Source organism: Vulpes vulpes, chromosome 12 (genome assembly GCF_048418805.1).
Source record: "Vulpes vulpes isolate BD-2025 chromosome 12, VulVul3, whole genome shotgun sequence".
NCBI lineage: Eukaryota > Metazoa > Chordata > Mammalia > Carnivora > Canidae > Vulpes > Vulpes vulpes.
Window position 1 is genome coordinate 57622575 of NC_132791.1, and position 13244 is coordinate 57635818.

At 37.1% G+C, this 13244-nt stretch overlaps 1 protein-coding gene and 1 long non-coding RNA gene across 2 annotated transcripts in view; one reads left to right on the forward strand and one right to left on the reverse strand.

The window, feature by feature from the left end:
• LOC140594588 (uncharacterized) overlaps nucleotides 1-10322 on the forward strand; it is a 41780-nt gene extending 31458 nt beyond the window's left edge. Inside the window, exons 2-3 of the long non-coding RNA XR_011995588.1 lie at nucleotides 9792-9850; nucleotides 10183-10322. This is a non-coding gene — a long non-coding RNA (uncharacterized lncRNA). The remainder of the gene's footprint in view (nucleotides 1-9791; nucleotides 9851-10182) is intronic.
• Nucleotides 1-13244, reverse strand: part of CCDC192 (coiled-coil domain containing 192) — a 263844-nt gene that overhangs the window by 117796 nt on the left and 132804 nt on the right. The window lies entirely within an intron of this gene.

A 13244-nucleotide genomic window follows, 5' to 3' on the forward strand; every position in this document is an offset into this window, starting at 1 on the left:
TGTGGAAGTCTCCTGCTGTTAGTGTATTATTAATCTAAGTATGTCTTTACTTTGGCTATTAATTGATATACTTGGCAGCTCCCACATTAGGGGCATCAATATTCATGATTGTTAGGTCTTCTTGTTGGATAGACCCTTTAAGCATGATATAGTGTCCCTCTTCATCTCTTACAACAGTCTTTGGAATAAACTGTAATTTATCGGAAATGAAGATTGCTACCCCAGCTTTCTTTTGAGGACCATTTGAATGGTAAATTGTTCTCCAACCTTTCATTTTCAGGCTGGAGGTGTCCTTAGGTCTAAAATGAGTCTCTTATTTATAAACAGCAAATAGATGGGTCTTGCTTTTTTATCCAGTCCAATACCCTTCATCTTTTGATGGGATCATTTAGCCCAAAACCCTGCATCTTTTGATGGGATCATTTGGCCCATTCACATTCAGAGTAATTATTGAAAGATAGAATTTAGTGTCATCATAATACCTATCCAGTCCCTGTTTTTGTGAATTATTTCTTTGGGCTTCCTCTTTCTTTTACAGGGTCCCCCTTAATATTTCTTGCAGAGCTGGTTTGGTGATCACATATTCTTTTAGTCTCTGCCTATCTTGGAAGCTCTTTATCTCTCCTAATATTCTGAATGACAGCCTGGCTTGATAAAGTATTCTTGCATGGATGTTCTCATTTAGTACCCTGAATATATCCTTACAGCCCTTTCTGGCCTGTCAGGTGTCTGTGGAGAAGTCTGCTGTTAATCTGATATTTCTCCCCATATAAGTTAAGAATCTTTTGTCTCTTGCTGCTTTAAGGATTTTCTCTTTATCTTTGGAATATGCAAGTTTCACTATTAGTTGTCGAGGTGTTTAACGGGATTTATTGATTTTGGTGGGGTATACCTCTCTGTCTCCTGGATCTGAATGCCTATTTCCCTCCCCAAATTAGGGAATTCCTTAGCTATGATATGTTTCATAGCTTTGTGGTCCTCTGTCCCTCTTGGTGTCTTCTGGAACCCCAATTATACATAGATTCTTCCTTCTCAGGCTATCATTTATTTCCCTTAGGCTTTCCTCATGGTATCTTGTTGTTGTTGTTGTTGTTGTTTTTTCCTCAGCTTCCTTCCTTACCATCAACTTGTCTTCTATGTGACTCATTCTTTCTTCAACCTCATTAACCCTAGCCATTAGGACATCCAGTTTGTATGGCATCTCATTTATTTTTAATTTTTTGCCTGATTACATCTAAATTCTGCAGTAACAAAGTCTCTAGAGTCCTTTATGCTTTTTTCTAGAGCCACCAGTAGCTTTATAATTGTGCTTCTGAATTGGATTTCTGACAATGAATTGAAATTCATATTCTATAACTCTCTGACAGAGAGTACTGTTTCTGATTCTTTTGTGGTGAATTGTTCCCTCTAGTCATTTTGTTCAGTGCAGAGTGGCTGTGTAAGTGGTCTGAGTCAAAAATATCAACCATAGGGCAGCCCAGGCGGCTTAGCGGTTTAACGTCGCCTTCAGACCAAGGCCTGATCCTAGAGACCCACGATCGAGTCCCACATCAGGCCCCTGCATGGAGCCTGCTTCTCCTTCTGCCTGTGTCTCTGCCTCTCCGTGTGTCTCTCATGAATAAATAAATAAAATCTTTAAAAAAAAAATCAACCATGACCTAAGTAAATTCCACCCTAGATGACTGTGGTGAGGTAAAAGACCAGAAAATGAAAAAGATCAGAAGAAAGTAAAAGGACCACTAAAGTGAAAAACAAATTTTAAAACAAAGTAGTAAAAAATAAAAGGCCAAAAACCCCAAAGAAGAAAAAAGATAAAGAATAAAAGAAAAAAAAAGTAAAGAGGAAAAAGAGAAAAAAAGAAAAGAAAAAAAGGGGGGACTGGGAGGAAGTGGTGATGAAGAAGTGATAGTGGAGAGAGAAGGTAGTCTACCTGAGAGTCTTAGAGTATGATCCTCTTAGTTCTGAGTATATTAAGTTTTGTATGTTAGAAGATGCTCAGTCCCAAATTTATGTAAACCAGCAATAGTTGTAGAAAGCCCCAACACTGACCACCAAAACATATACAAGATAAGGGGGGCGGGGGCAGAATGGGAATGAAGACAGAATATAATCTCTCAGAATGAACCAGCATAATATTCCACTTGGCTCTGGGTGTATGCTGTTCATGTTTTAGAGGCTATTAACTCCCACCATTATAGAACAAAACAAGGCAGAGACACCAAACCAAAACAAAAACCTGTATCTCCTATATCTATCAAAATTAAATTGAGTATGTTGAAGGGAATCCAGAAGTGAAAAATATATCTAAGAGATGTAATTGTAGAAATATGAAAGCCAAAAGGCAAGAAACTTAAAAATGAAGAGCTGGTAAATATTGTAGTTAAGGTGGGAAAAGAAAAAAAAATATTGGAAATTTTTAGTCTGATATCTAAATGAGTTGTAATGGAAAAAGGAGACACATTTTATAAAATGTGGGGACCCTCTATTTCTATATACTATGTTCCTTCAATTTTCCCTTGGTCCTGGAGCTTCCCAGCTTTATTTTTAAAAATAAATTTCACAGGGTGGCTGTTCTTCACCTTGTTCCTCCTTTAGCAGTTTATTTTGTTCCCTGTTTTCTTTCCTCTTTGGTTATCAACAATAATGTTAAAAATAAACAAGCTCATTAGAAATTATAGCGCTGTCACAGATATTTGAAGGATAAAGGTGGGAGAATGTGGTTTCTTCTTTGCACTTTCCAGAAGAAGTTTACAAACTTCTGTTTAACTACCATAAAACAATTCTAAAATTATATATAAAAGAGGGCTTAAGTTTCCCATTTTGTTTACTTGCATTTAAAACTATTTCCAAGCTTGTTCTCATTTTTCACTTTATATCTGCCTTTTAAACTTACTTCTGACCATGTGCAGATTTTACATGTCCCCCAGACAAATCAAAGGCAATGTGTTTAAAATAAAATTATCTTGCCCCCAACCTGCTCATCAACAGCTTCCTTCCTTGGTGAGTGGTACCACCTGCCAGTTCCTTGCCCAAGCTCTCACTTCATACCAGTTTCTCCTTCCTGAGTACCTTCTGCACATTTCTGGTCTCTCATGGTCCCACCTAGGATGCCTCCATTTTCAATCTCCATGGCTTCTGTCCAAGGAAAGCCATCACCTCCTACCTGGTTATTGTATTAGGTGTCCTTGAGCCATCTTCTCCAGTTTACTTTCCACATTGCCCTCCGTTTCACATTTCTAAAATATCAGTCTGTTTATATCTAAAATCATTCAGTGCTACTAACTGCTCTTGGCAATGTCGACCTCTTCGGCCTTACTTCTGGACACTTTTCTGTTCCAGAAAATGCCCATTATCTTTTTTGAAGAAATGAACATTATACCCATCTGCATGATAGTCTCTCTTACCTGTATTCCTATGTACACTTTGGATCTGAGGTTCTATGTCATTTCTTCAGGGAAACCTCCCACCTGCCCTCAGTCTCAATTAAGGGCTTTTCTCAGGTGTTGCCACAAAGATATGTAATTACCCTATTTTAGTACTTTTCATACTACATTGCTGATGGTTTAACTCGATTGTGTTATCCACTAGTTTGAAGATGCCAAAAGATCATGGAAGTTTTTATGTTGTTTGTTGTTATATGTGCACAGAGCCTGGCACATAATAGGTGATTAATAAGTATTTATTAAATGAAAAGACAAAAAGTAATCAGTAAACAGAAATTACACTATTTTTGATGGATTTTTTGTTTTGACTTTTTGTTTGAAGGTTTTAGTAAAATAAGTGATCATTCAAATGTGGTTGAAAAATCCAGAAGTTACTTTAAGTGAACCTTTATCTGATTGCTCATACAACTCTCAAGGACAGTATGATGATAGGGAAAGAAAGTTAAATGCTACTGATTCCAAATGGATCAAAACGTTGACTCATTAGGCCATTTCTGTTACTTAATAATAGAGCAAGTAAATAGGTGTCATGACTCACTGTTCTTCTCAAGTGTAATGTATTTTTCCCAATGCTTTCTAGTTACTAAAGAGAAGTCAAGCCTTTTTCTTCCAGATTATATGTATAGAAAGTGAAGGATACTTTAAATATCTTGAAAAAAAAATGGATAAAGATTTTAAAATGAATTGATTATATAAATACCTATACGCCTCCTGTTTTTCTGTCATGGAATGGTTGGGACTACTCCAAAGGAGTGAAGGGTTACTATCTGAGAGAAAGATCAAGCTTAAGGCAAGAGTTCCTTTATCCTTTATTGTTTTGGCATTTATATGTTGATCCAGTATTTTAGGACAGTCCTTGTACATTGCACAGCTGTGTCCAGTGCAGGGGAAACTTGCCAACATTAATGACCATCAGCAGCACAAGGTGTTCTGCTGACTGCACCCAATTCTTTAACACTGATTAAATATTTAAGAACAGAAAGGTTCTGCATTTAAAAACACAATTAAATGCAGAAAAGTTCTGCATTTAAAAACACAATTACAAATAAACCATGCCAGTCCAAATCAAAAGTTTTAAATTGTCAGACATCTCCAAGACTTTACACTAATCATTTACCATTAGAATGATAAAATTATCCTAAACTGAAAATGACTTTTTAGATGCTCTCTTTAAGAACATTGGAAGTGGAAAAACTTCAGGGCAACATTTTCTTCTTTCAGGCTTTATTCCCAAAGGACACAGTGAATATTACGTGGGGCCTCAAAAACTAAAAGAAGCAAAAACTGCTCTTTGAGGTTTACTACCAGGATCCCAATGTCTTGACAGATCATATAGATGTGTAGCTGCAGAGAAACCTGTACTCCTTCAACTCTTCCTAGACAAAATGAAGGAAGAAATGGACTTTTCTGGGAAAGACTCTCACCTTGGGAATTTTTATGGCTTTCTTTGTGAGAGTCTGCCTAGCCTTACGCATATATCTTGCTTCTACTACTGCCAGTGTCTTGGAACACAGGCCTTAGAGAAACTGCATAGGTGACTTTGTTCATCTACTTCATGAATAATGATTTATTCAGCCTATTTTATCTTTATTTATCATATAAAAATGAGTATAAATATTTTAATATTTGATTTTAGATTATCTTTACAAGAGTACACTGATCAAAATATGGTTCTTTAAAAAAATCACTTATTAAAGTTATCACCAAGATGTCATCAGGTCATTTAAGGTAGGAAAACTTGAGCAGCAGTCTTTATTCTTCTTCTCTAGTAAAAGGAACTTATTTCTAAGGTCATTAGAAAATTCAGTTCCTGATTACTGTGAGCCAACTTTTATTCAACATAGTATTGGAAGTCTAAGCCATAGCAATCAGACAAGATAAAGAAATCAGAAGCATCCATGTTGGTAAAGAAGTTAAATTGTCCCTATTTTCAGATGACATATTACTATACATAGGAAACTCTGAAGACTTCACCGAAAAGCTACTAGCAGTAATAAATGAATTCAGTAAAATTGTAGGATACAAAATTAATACCCAGAATAGGTATTTCTATACATTAGTAACAAAGTAGCAGAGAGAAATTAAATATTCCATTTACATTTGCACCAAAAAGAATAAAATACCTAGGAATAAACTTAACCAAAGATGTAAAAGTCCTATACTCTGAAAATCATAAAACATTGGGGAAAGAAATTGAATATGATACAAACAAATGGAAAGATATTCCATGCTTGTGGATTAGAAGAATTAATATTGCAAAATGTCCATATTACCCAAAGCAATCAACAGATTCAATACAATCTCTATCAAAATACCAACAGCATCTTTCACAAACTAGAATAAATAATACTAAAATTTGTATGGAACCACAGAAGACTCTAAATAGCCAAAGCAATCTTAAGAAAAATAAAGCTTGAGGTATCACAGTCCTAGGTTTCAAGATATACTGCAAAGCTATAGTAAATCAGTATAGCACTGGCACAAAAATAGACACATACATCAATGGAACAGAATTAGAAAGCTCAGAAATTAACCCAGGATTAAATGGTCAATTCATCTGTGACAAAAGAGGCAAGATACACACTGGGAAAAAGATAGTCTCTTCAATAAGCCATGCTGGGAAACTTGGACAGCTACATGTAAAAGAATAAAACTAGACCATTTTCTAACACCATACCCATTTAAAAAAACTTCAAAATGGATTAAAGACATAAATGTGAAATCTGGAATCCATAAAAATCCTAGAAGAGAACACAGCCGGTAATTTTTCTGACATTGGCCATAGCAGCATTTTTCTAGATATGTCTCCTAAGGAAAGGGAAACTAAAGCAAAAATAAAGTATTGGACTACCTCAACACGAAAGGCTTTTGTATAGCTCAGGAAACCATCAATAAAACAAAAAGGCAACCTACTGAGTGGAGAAGGTATTTGCAAATGATATGTCCTCTAAAGGGTTAATATCCAAAATAGATAAATATGGGCAGAGGTCTTGAAGAGGCATTTTTCCAAAGAAGACATAGAGATGGCCAGCAGACACATGAAAAGATGCTCAATGTTGCTAATTATCAGGGAAATGCAAATCAAAACCACAGTGAGATACCATTCTACAGCTGTGAAAATGGTTAAAGTAAAAAAGACAAGAAATAACGGTCATTAGGGAGGATGTAGAGGAAAAGGAATGCTCATACACTGTTGGTGGGAATGTAAATTGGTACAGCCACTGTGAAAAACAGTATAGAGGTACCTCGACAAAACTAAAAGTATAAATACCATATGATTCAATAATCTACTGAGTATTTACCAAAAGAAAGTGAAAACACTAATTTTACAGAATATATGCACACCTATGTTTATGACAGTGTAATGTACAATAGTAGGCAAGATACCAAAGGAACCTAATAGTCCATCAGTAGATGAATGGATAAGGGAAATGTATACACACACACATGCACACACACAGAGTAGAATCATACGCAGCCAGAAGAAAAAAAAAAAAAGGACAAGATCTTGCCGTTTGCAACAACATGCAAGGGTATAATAAGTCAGAGTGAAAGAGGGTATAATAAGTCAGAGTGAAAGAGACAAATACCATATAATTTTACCTATAGGTGGAATAAAAAAAAAAAACAAGTGAATAAACAAACAGAAAGCAGAATTAGACCTATAAATACAGAGAACAAACTGATGGTTGCCAGAGGTGATGGTGGTGGGAGATAGGCAAAAGAAGTGAAGGGGAGTAGGAGATACAGGCTTCCAGTTATGAAATGAATAAGTCATGGGAATAAAAGGCACAACATAGAGAATACAGTCACTGATATTATAATAGCAATGGATAGTGACATATGGTAAACATAGTATGTTTAAACTTGTTGAACAGTATGTTGTGTACCTGAAACTAAGGTAACATGATATGTCAACTACACTAAACAACAAACAAAAAAGATCACTATGGCCAAAACTCTTCAAAGAGAATGACCTTGAGAGGACACACAGGTGGGGCCCAGGACAGCCAAAAGAAGAGAAGAATTTTGTCACTAGTTTCACCCATGCTAACAGGGTTTCCTTTGGCAATCTATGTCCTTAGTAAAAACCAGAAAGATTCATGTTTAAACTTCTGTGACTTTAATACATCTCAGGGTGTGCTGTGGTTCAAAGAAGTGATTCTTCTACTTTTTTTTTTAATAATATGTTTATTTGAGAGAGACAGAAAGCATGAGCAGGGGAAGGGGGAGAAGCAAAGGCAGAAGGAGAGAGGGAAGCTCAAGCAGATTCCCCCATGAGTGCAGAGCCTGACAAGGGACTTGATCCCATCACCCTGAGATCATGACCTGAGCTAAAATGCAGAGTCAAACAGTCAATTGACTGAACCACTCACGTGCTTGAAACTTTCTGTTTGTTTGCTTAATCACAGCCCGCTTTAGTGATGGAGGATAGAGGGAAGCTAAAAGTTCTAGTCCATCTACACAGTTCATTCCTCCTTCTAAACGGAAAATAACTCATTGATACACAGTTCATCCCTCCTTTTAAATTGAAAACTCATTGATAACAAACAAAAAAGACAATTTTCAGTTTGAGCTTATACACATGTCCTGTAAAACAATGTCCTCTAAGCAAAAAAGAAATTCACACTTACCTTGATAGTATGTTGAAATGCATTAATTTGTACAAATTCAATTAGTACATCTACCAACAATTTGCATGTTATTAGCATTTGGAGAACTTAGGTTGAGGTGATAGTGTGTGGGTTGTATACAAATTCTTTAGCATAAGTAACATAGATGATTCTTATTTAAATCTTAACATGCAGATATTTTAATAAATAGCTATTTGAAAGATATTATAAACCAAAAATACTAATGCAAAAATTTATTAACAAATAATAACCAAATTATCTTCAATCAGATGATCCTCAATAACCAAAAAATGTTCAGTAAATTAAATTGAAAGTGATAAAGCTGAACTAACATGAATTTATCAATACAGAGTGAAAAAAGCAACAATTGAAAACCAAAAAATCAACCACAAGATTAATGAGCTTCTGAGAACAAAATATCCTGAATGTTTTCAAGCAAACCAGTAACTTTCCAGTATTGCAAGCACTGAAGCAACTGACTACTTATAGTATTTTCCTTTTTTACATTCTAAGGCGTACTGTATTGTTTATGCACTTCAGATATTAGTAATCCATAATAACTCATTTTTTATTCAACTAATGAAAAAAGTTCTATGTAAAAGTGGATATATTTGGAGTTGTACTTTTTTGGCAATAAATGAAAAAAAGGATTTTGCATTTGAGGATCATTTGGAAGCCTGCCAGAAGGCCCTCCCAGAAGCACCTGGGGACGTGTCCCATTCCTTGGGAAACAGCTCTAAACCTCTTGCTATGAGTTGAAAGGCTGGTGAACTGCTAAGCACCAGAGACATGCTTACTGAAGCATATCCGGTCGTCCTTCAAGGACTGGGATGCTGCTGAGAGATTCCAATCTTGCATGGTCTTCGAACCAGATGGTCTGCAAGTTTCCTGCTGACCTTGGAAGTCACCATTTATGATTGATGAGATGATGACATATGCTTCTGCTCAGAGTTTCAGCCATGCATTTTGTTTCAAAGACAATACCTTTTATGTTCTAGAGAGTGAGGGAGTGCTAATATGATTTGCTGGTTTCTGGGCTGTGTCTCCAAACAGTTACTCTGATGCCAGTGAGGGTAACTTGTCTTTATACTCGTAAACTGGCAATAAGTTTTAGTAGATAAAACAGAAGTAAGTGCTATTCGCAACCCCTTTCTAAGTGACCTAATCTTTTTTAGTCAGTCCTCCTCTCCATGAGGCTCTTTAAGCTGAAAGTTAATGAAGATTTCTTAATTTTTAGTTTTATAACAGTATGAAAATCTGGTCAAGGAGTTGGAAGGCTCTGTTGTGTTCTTGTCAAGATATATATCCAGATTATCTTTTTTTTTTTTTTTTTTTTTTTTTTTAGAAAGCACAGGTGGGGATAGGGGGAGAGGCAGAAGGAGAGAGAGAATCTTAAGCAGGTTTCATGCTGGGAGCTCGATCTCATGACCCTGAGGTCTTGACCTGAGCTGAAATCAAGAGTTGGACACTTAGCTGACTGAGCCTCCCAGGTGCCCCAAGTATACAGATTATTTTAAAGAGCACCTCGTTCGCTTGAAAACTACCAAACTTGTCCTTTCCATGTTAAAACCTTTCATTGTTTCTCTGGAAATGAGTAGGTTTGGCTTCAAAGATCTGGCATTAACCACAACCTCATTTATCTTAACATGGATGGTGAAAAAAATAGGCTATTTCGTAAGGACCTCTGTGACTTCCTGAACATTTTCTTTTACAGGAGGACATGACCCTGACTGCAGGACAGCATCTCCCATGAGGCTGGAGGTGAGAAGGCAGGTAAGTGATGTGGGGAGACCTCATTCTACAGAGCACACAGGCTTCTGTCTCCAAGAATCACAATAGATTTCTTTTTTTAACACAGACTTTGGTTTCCTCCTGATCCATCTAAGACAATGTTGAATTTAAATGGTCTCCAAAATCTAGGCAACAGTATCTTTGTCCTTGGGTCTGTGAAATTCCGTGAGAAAAGTGCTCAGAAAAAAGCTGCAATAAGTAAAAGAGTTTAGGCATTATTCAAACAAAACCAGTTTAATTTATATGAACCCCCCAGTGAAGAAAGCATTCATAGTGAGAATTTTGAAATAAAAATTTTCCACTTTATTTCACAGGTCCTGCTTCCTCACTGAATGTTGCTTGTTTGCTTTTATAAACAATATTTCCTCCAGCTGGCACTCTTAAACAGGATCCATTCAGATGAATTTCATGGGGCATTGAGCAATTCCGGTACCTTTCTCAATCAAAACTAAAGGTTATGTTATTCTCCTTATCCTTTCCTTTTTGAGTGGCTACAAAGGAAGTTGTTGATTATTGCTAATGTTTCAAAGAAAACTATAGCTGCTAGTTATTTTCTTAAGTGAAGCAGAGCTCCCGACCTCGGAAATGTCCTTGAAGAAAGGCTTTTTTAGGAAATGTCCTTGAAGAAAGAAATAGGTTACTACTATTTCTCAAAGGACAAAGGGTGGTAATAGAAGTCTTTAGTTTTGTTTTGGTTTGCTGTCATTTCTTTCCTGAGTGTGCTCATAATTAGGAATCTTGCTCTTGGACAGAGGTTCACCCAGCTAGTATGACAACCTACAAGGAGTGAGCATTTTGGAAATGCCCATGATTTCCATCAGCAATGAAAAAATTGGCTAGTTGGCAACTGAGGATCAAATCAATAATGATTCTTTTGTGTGGGCACAGTTGGAACAGAACCCCTTTCACTAATTTTAATAAAACCTCTGCAACATGATTGTAAAGAGACATTGGGGAAAATCCTGTGTGTAACCTCTTTGGAACATACAAGAAGGAGTGACCCTAGAGGTCAGAGAGAGAATGGAGCTCTGGGGATGGCTCTTTCCAATGAGAACAAACGTATATGTTCATTGACTATTTTAAAAGTAAGGATGAGAATTCAAGAAAAAAGTAGAATTTATTGGCTAGCATGGGGCAAATTTGGACCCATATAGCCTTGTGACCTTTAACCCATTTGGTGGAGAGAGGCTTGTTCACTAGTCAAATAATCTTCAGGTGGGATTGAGAAACTTGGAAAATAAGTAAAGAGAGAAGAATATGTTAGGGACATACTAAAATGTGAATTTCAATGCTAAGATGGTATAATGGAGACTCCTGGACTATCCCAAGGGCATATGGATCAACCCGACACTCAGTAATAAAAAACAAAGGGACTCTTTCTGACCAAAGACCTGGGAAGATGATAGGGGAAAGAGGTGTGGTTGTAAACAGCTCAAGGCTTTTCAAGATCAACAGTACCCATAGACTTTAAAAGATGGAGTTTACCCATACAAAATGTGGGAGAGACACCTGTATGATCAGATTACCATCTGTACTATTGCTGTCAATAACTACTCAAAGGACAAGTAGAACCAACCAAACACCATAACAGACACCTTTAGGGAGGGCAGGTGTGCCTGGATTTTTCTATTGCTATGCAGGGCTGATCGGCAAGGGATTTTGCTGGATTTCAGGAACTTTGCGGGGAGCATGGAGGAACACTGGCTCCTTCTCTCCCTGGAAATTTTGCCTTCAGGCCTGGGACCAAGGAAAACATCCAGCTTACAACACAGACATAGTCTAAGCCTGGAACTGTCATTCACTGTACTTCAGGGGCCTGACAGAATTTGAACACACCCTCTTCCTAAGATTCCTATCCCCTTTATATAGAATTTGTTTTTCTCCTCTGTCTTTCCACTATTACTTTATATATTTACAGGCTCATTTGCGTAGTGTATTTCTTGCCCCACTAGCATGTAAGTTCCATGAGGGCAGAAATTTTGTCTGTTTTATTTACTGTAATATCCCACCACAGGCATCCTGTGAATATTTGGAGAATGAATGAATGAGGCCTTAAGCAAAGCTTTTAATGTTTTTTTTTTTTTTTTTTTTTTTTGAGCTCTCTTAATTTTCTCAGACCTATGGGCTATTTGGGCCCCAAGGAAGAATAACAGATGGGAAGGGCTTCTTTTACAAAGGGTGTAACCTAAACTAATCAGTGTACAAAAGCAGCAAAGTGAAAGCTCTGTGCTCAGAGAAGGACAAACAATTGTCAGTGTTTCCTGCTTATCTTTCTAAGGTAAGATCCTACCAAGTCCAGGATGTTGCCCTTGAAGTGGCAATGACAAGTTTCTGGTTCTTAGGGAAAAAGAAACAGGATAACTGGTTCACATGTGCCCCTGGCACATGACAGCATCCAGTAATGATAGACTTTTCTCTGAGTTTTGATGTCTTTAAATATTTCTTTTACTGTCCCTTGACTTAAGTTCTTGAAACCAAGGCAGCCAGTAGAGCTTTGGAAATATAGTTATCTTAAAAATAAGGTTATGTACTCATCAGGGAGTCTGCTTGTCCCTCTCCCTCTGCCCACCCCCCATCTCCACTTAGGCTCTCTCTATTTCTCCCTCTCAAATAAATAAATAGAGTCTAAAAAAAAAGAGGTTAGTCTTTAAATGAGTCTCTCCCTCAGCCCCAGGATGCCTTATATGAGACACAGCATCTTCTATCATCAGAACATCATAGCCTCAATCAGTGACCATTCTGGAGGCAGCTCATACAGGTGTGTGAAAGCAAGTTGTTAACATTTCAAGAAAGTTGGGAGCTGGATAATGTAACATCAGTAGCTTAAAAAGGGCCATGGTGGGTGAGAGTAAACCACTGAAATAGACAAGCACTGAAAATCAGGGCTCCTCCAGCACCTAGTGAGCTGGCTCTTAAACATTCACCAACACACCACTAGCTGTAACTATCCCTCAACAATACAGTAAGCCCTTTGCCTTCTGGGTTGTGTGTGTGTGTGTGTGTGTGTGTGTGTGTGTGTGTGTATACACACTTTAAAATATTTTGTAAAAACAAGAAAGGATAAAAGTATTCCGGAAAATGGAGATGAAAGTCACCTGACCAAGTTCAAGCACCTTATAGACAATGGACTATTCATTCGTGCTGAGGAGCTGGAGCCTAACTGTCCTTCCGCATATTCCAAATATGACACCAGTGACTTTCCAATCTTAGATCAGCTGTTGAATCTCCCCATAAATTGTGGGGATCCAAGCAGACAGTAAACTTTGTGAAAGGATCTCAGAAGGCATGAGGCCATATACAACACATAGGTTTTATGAATAGGTCTAAAAAGAAACAGCCATCAGAAGGCCTGGCTCCTGTGCTAACTTTCACCACA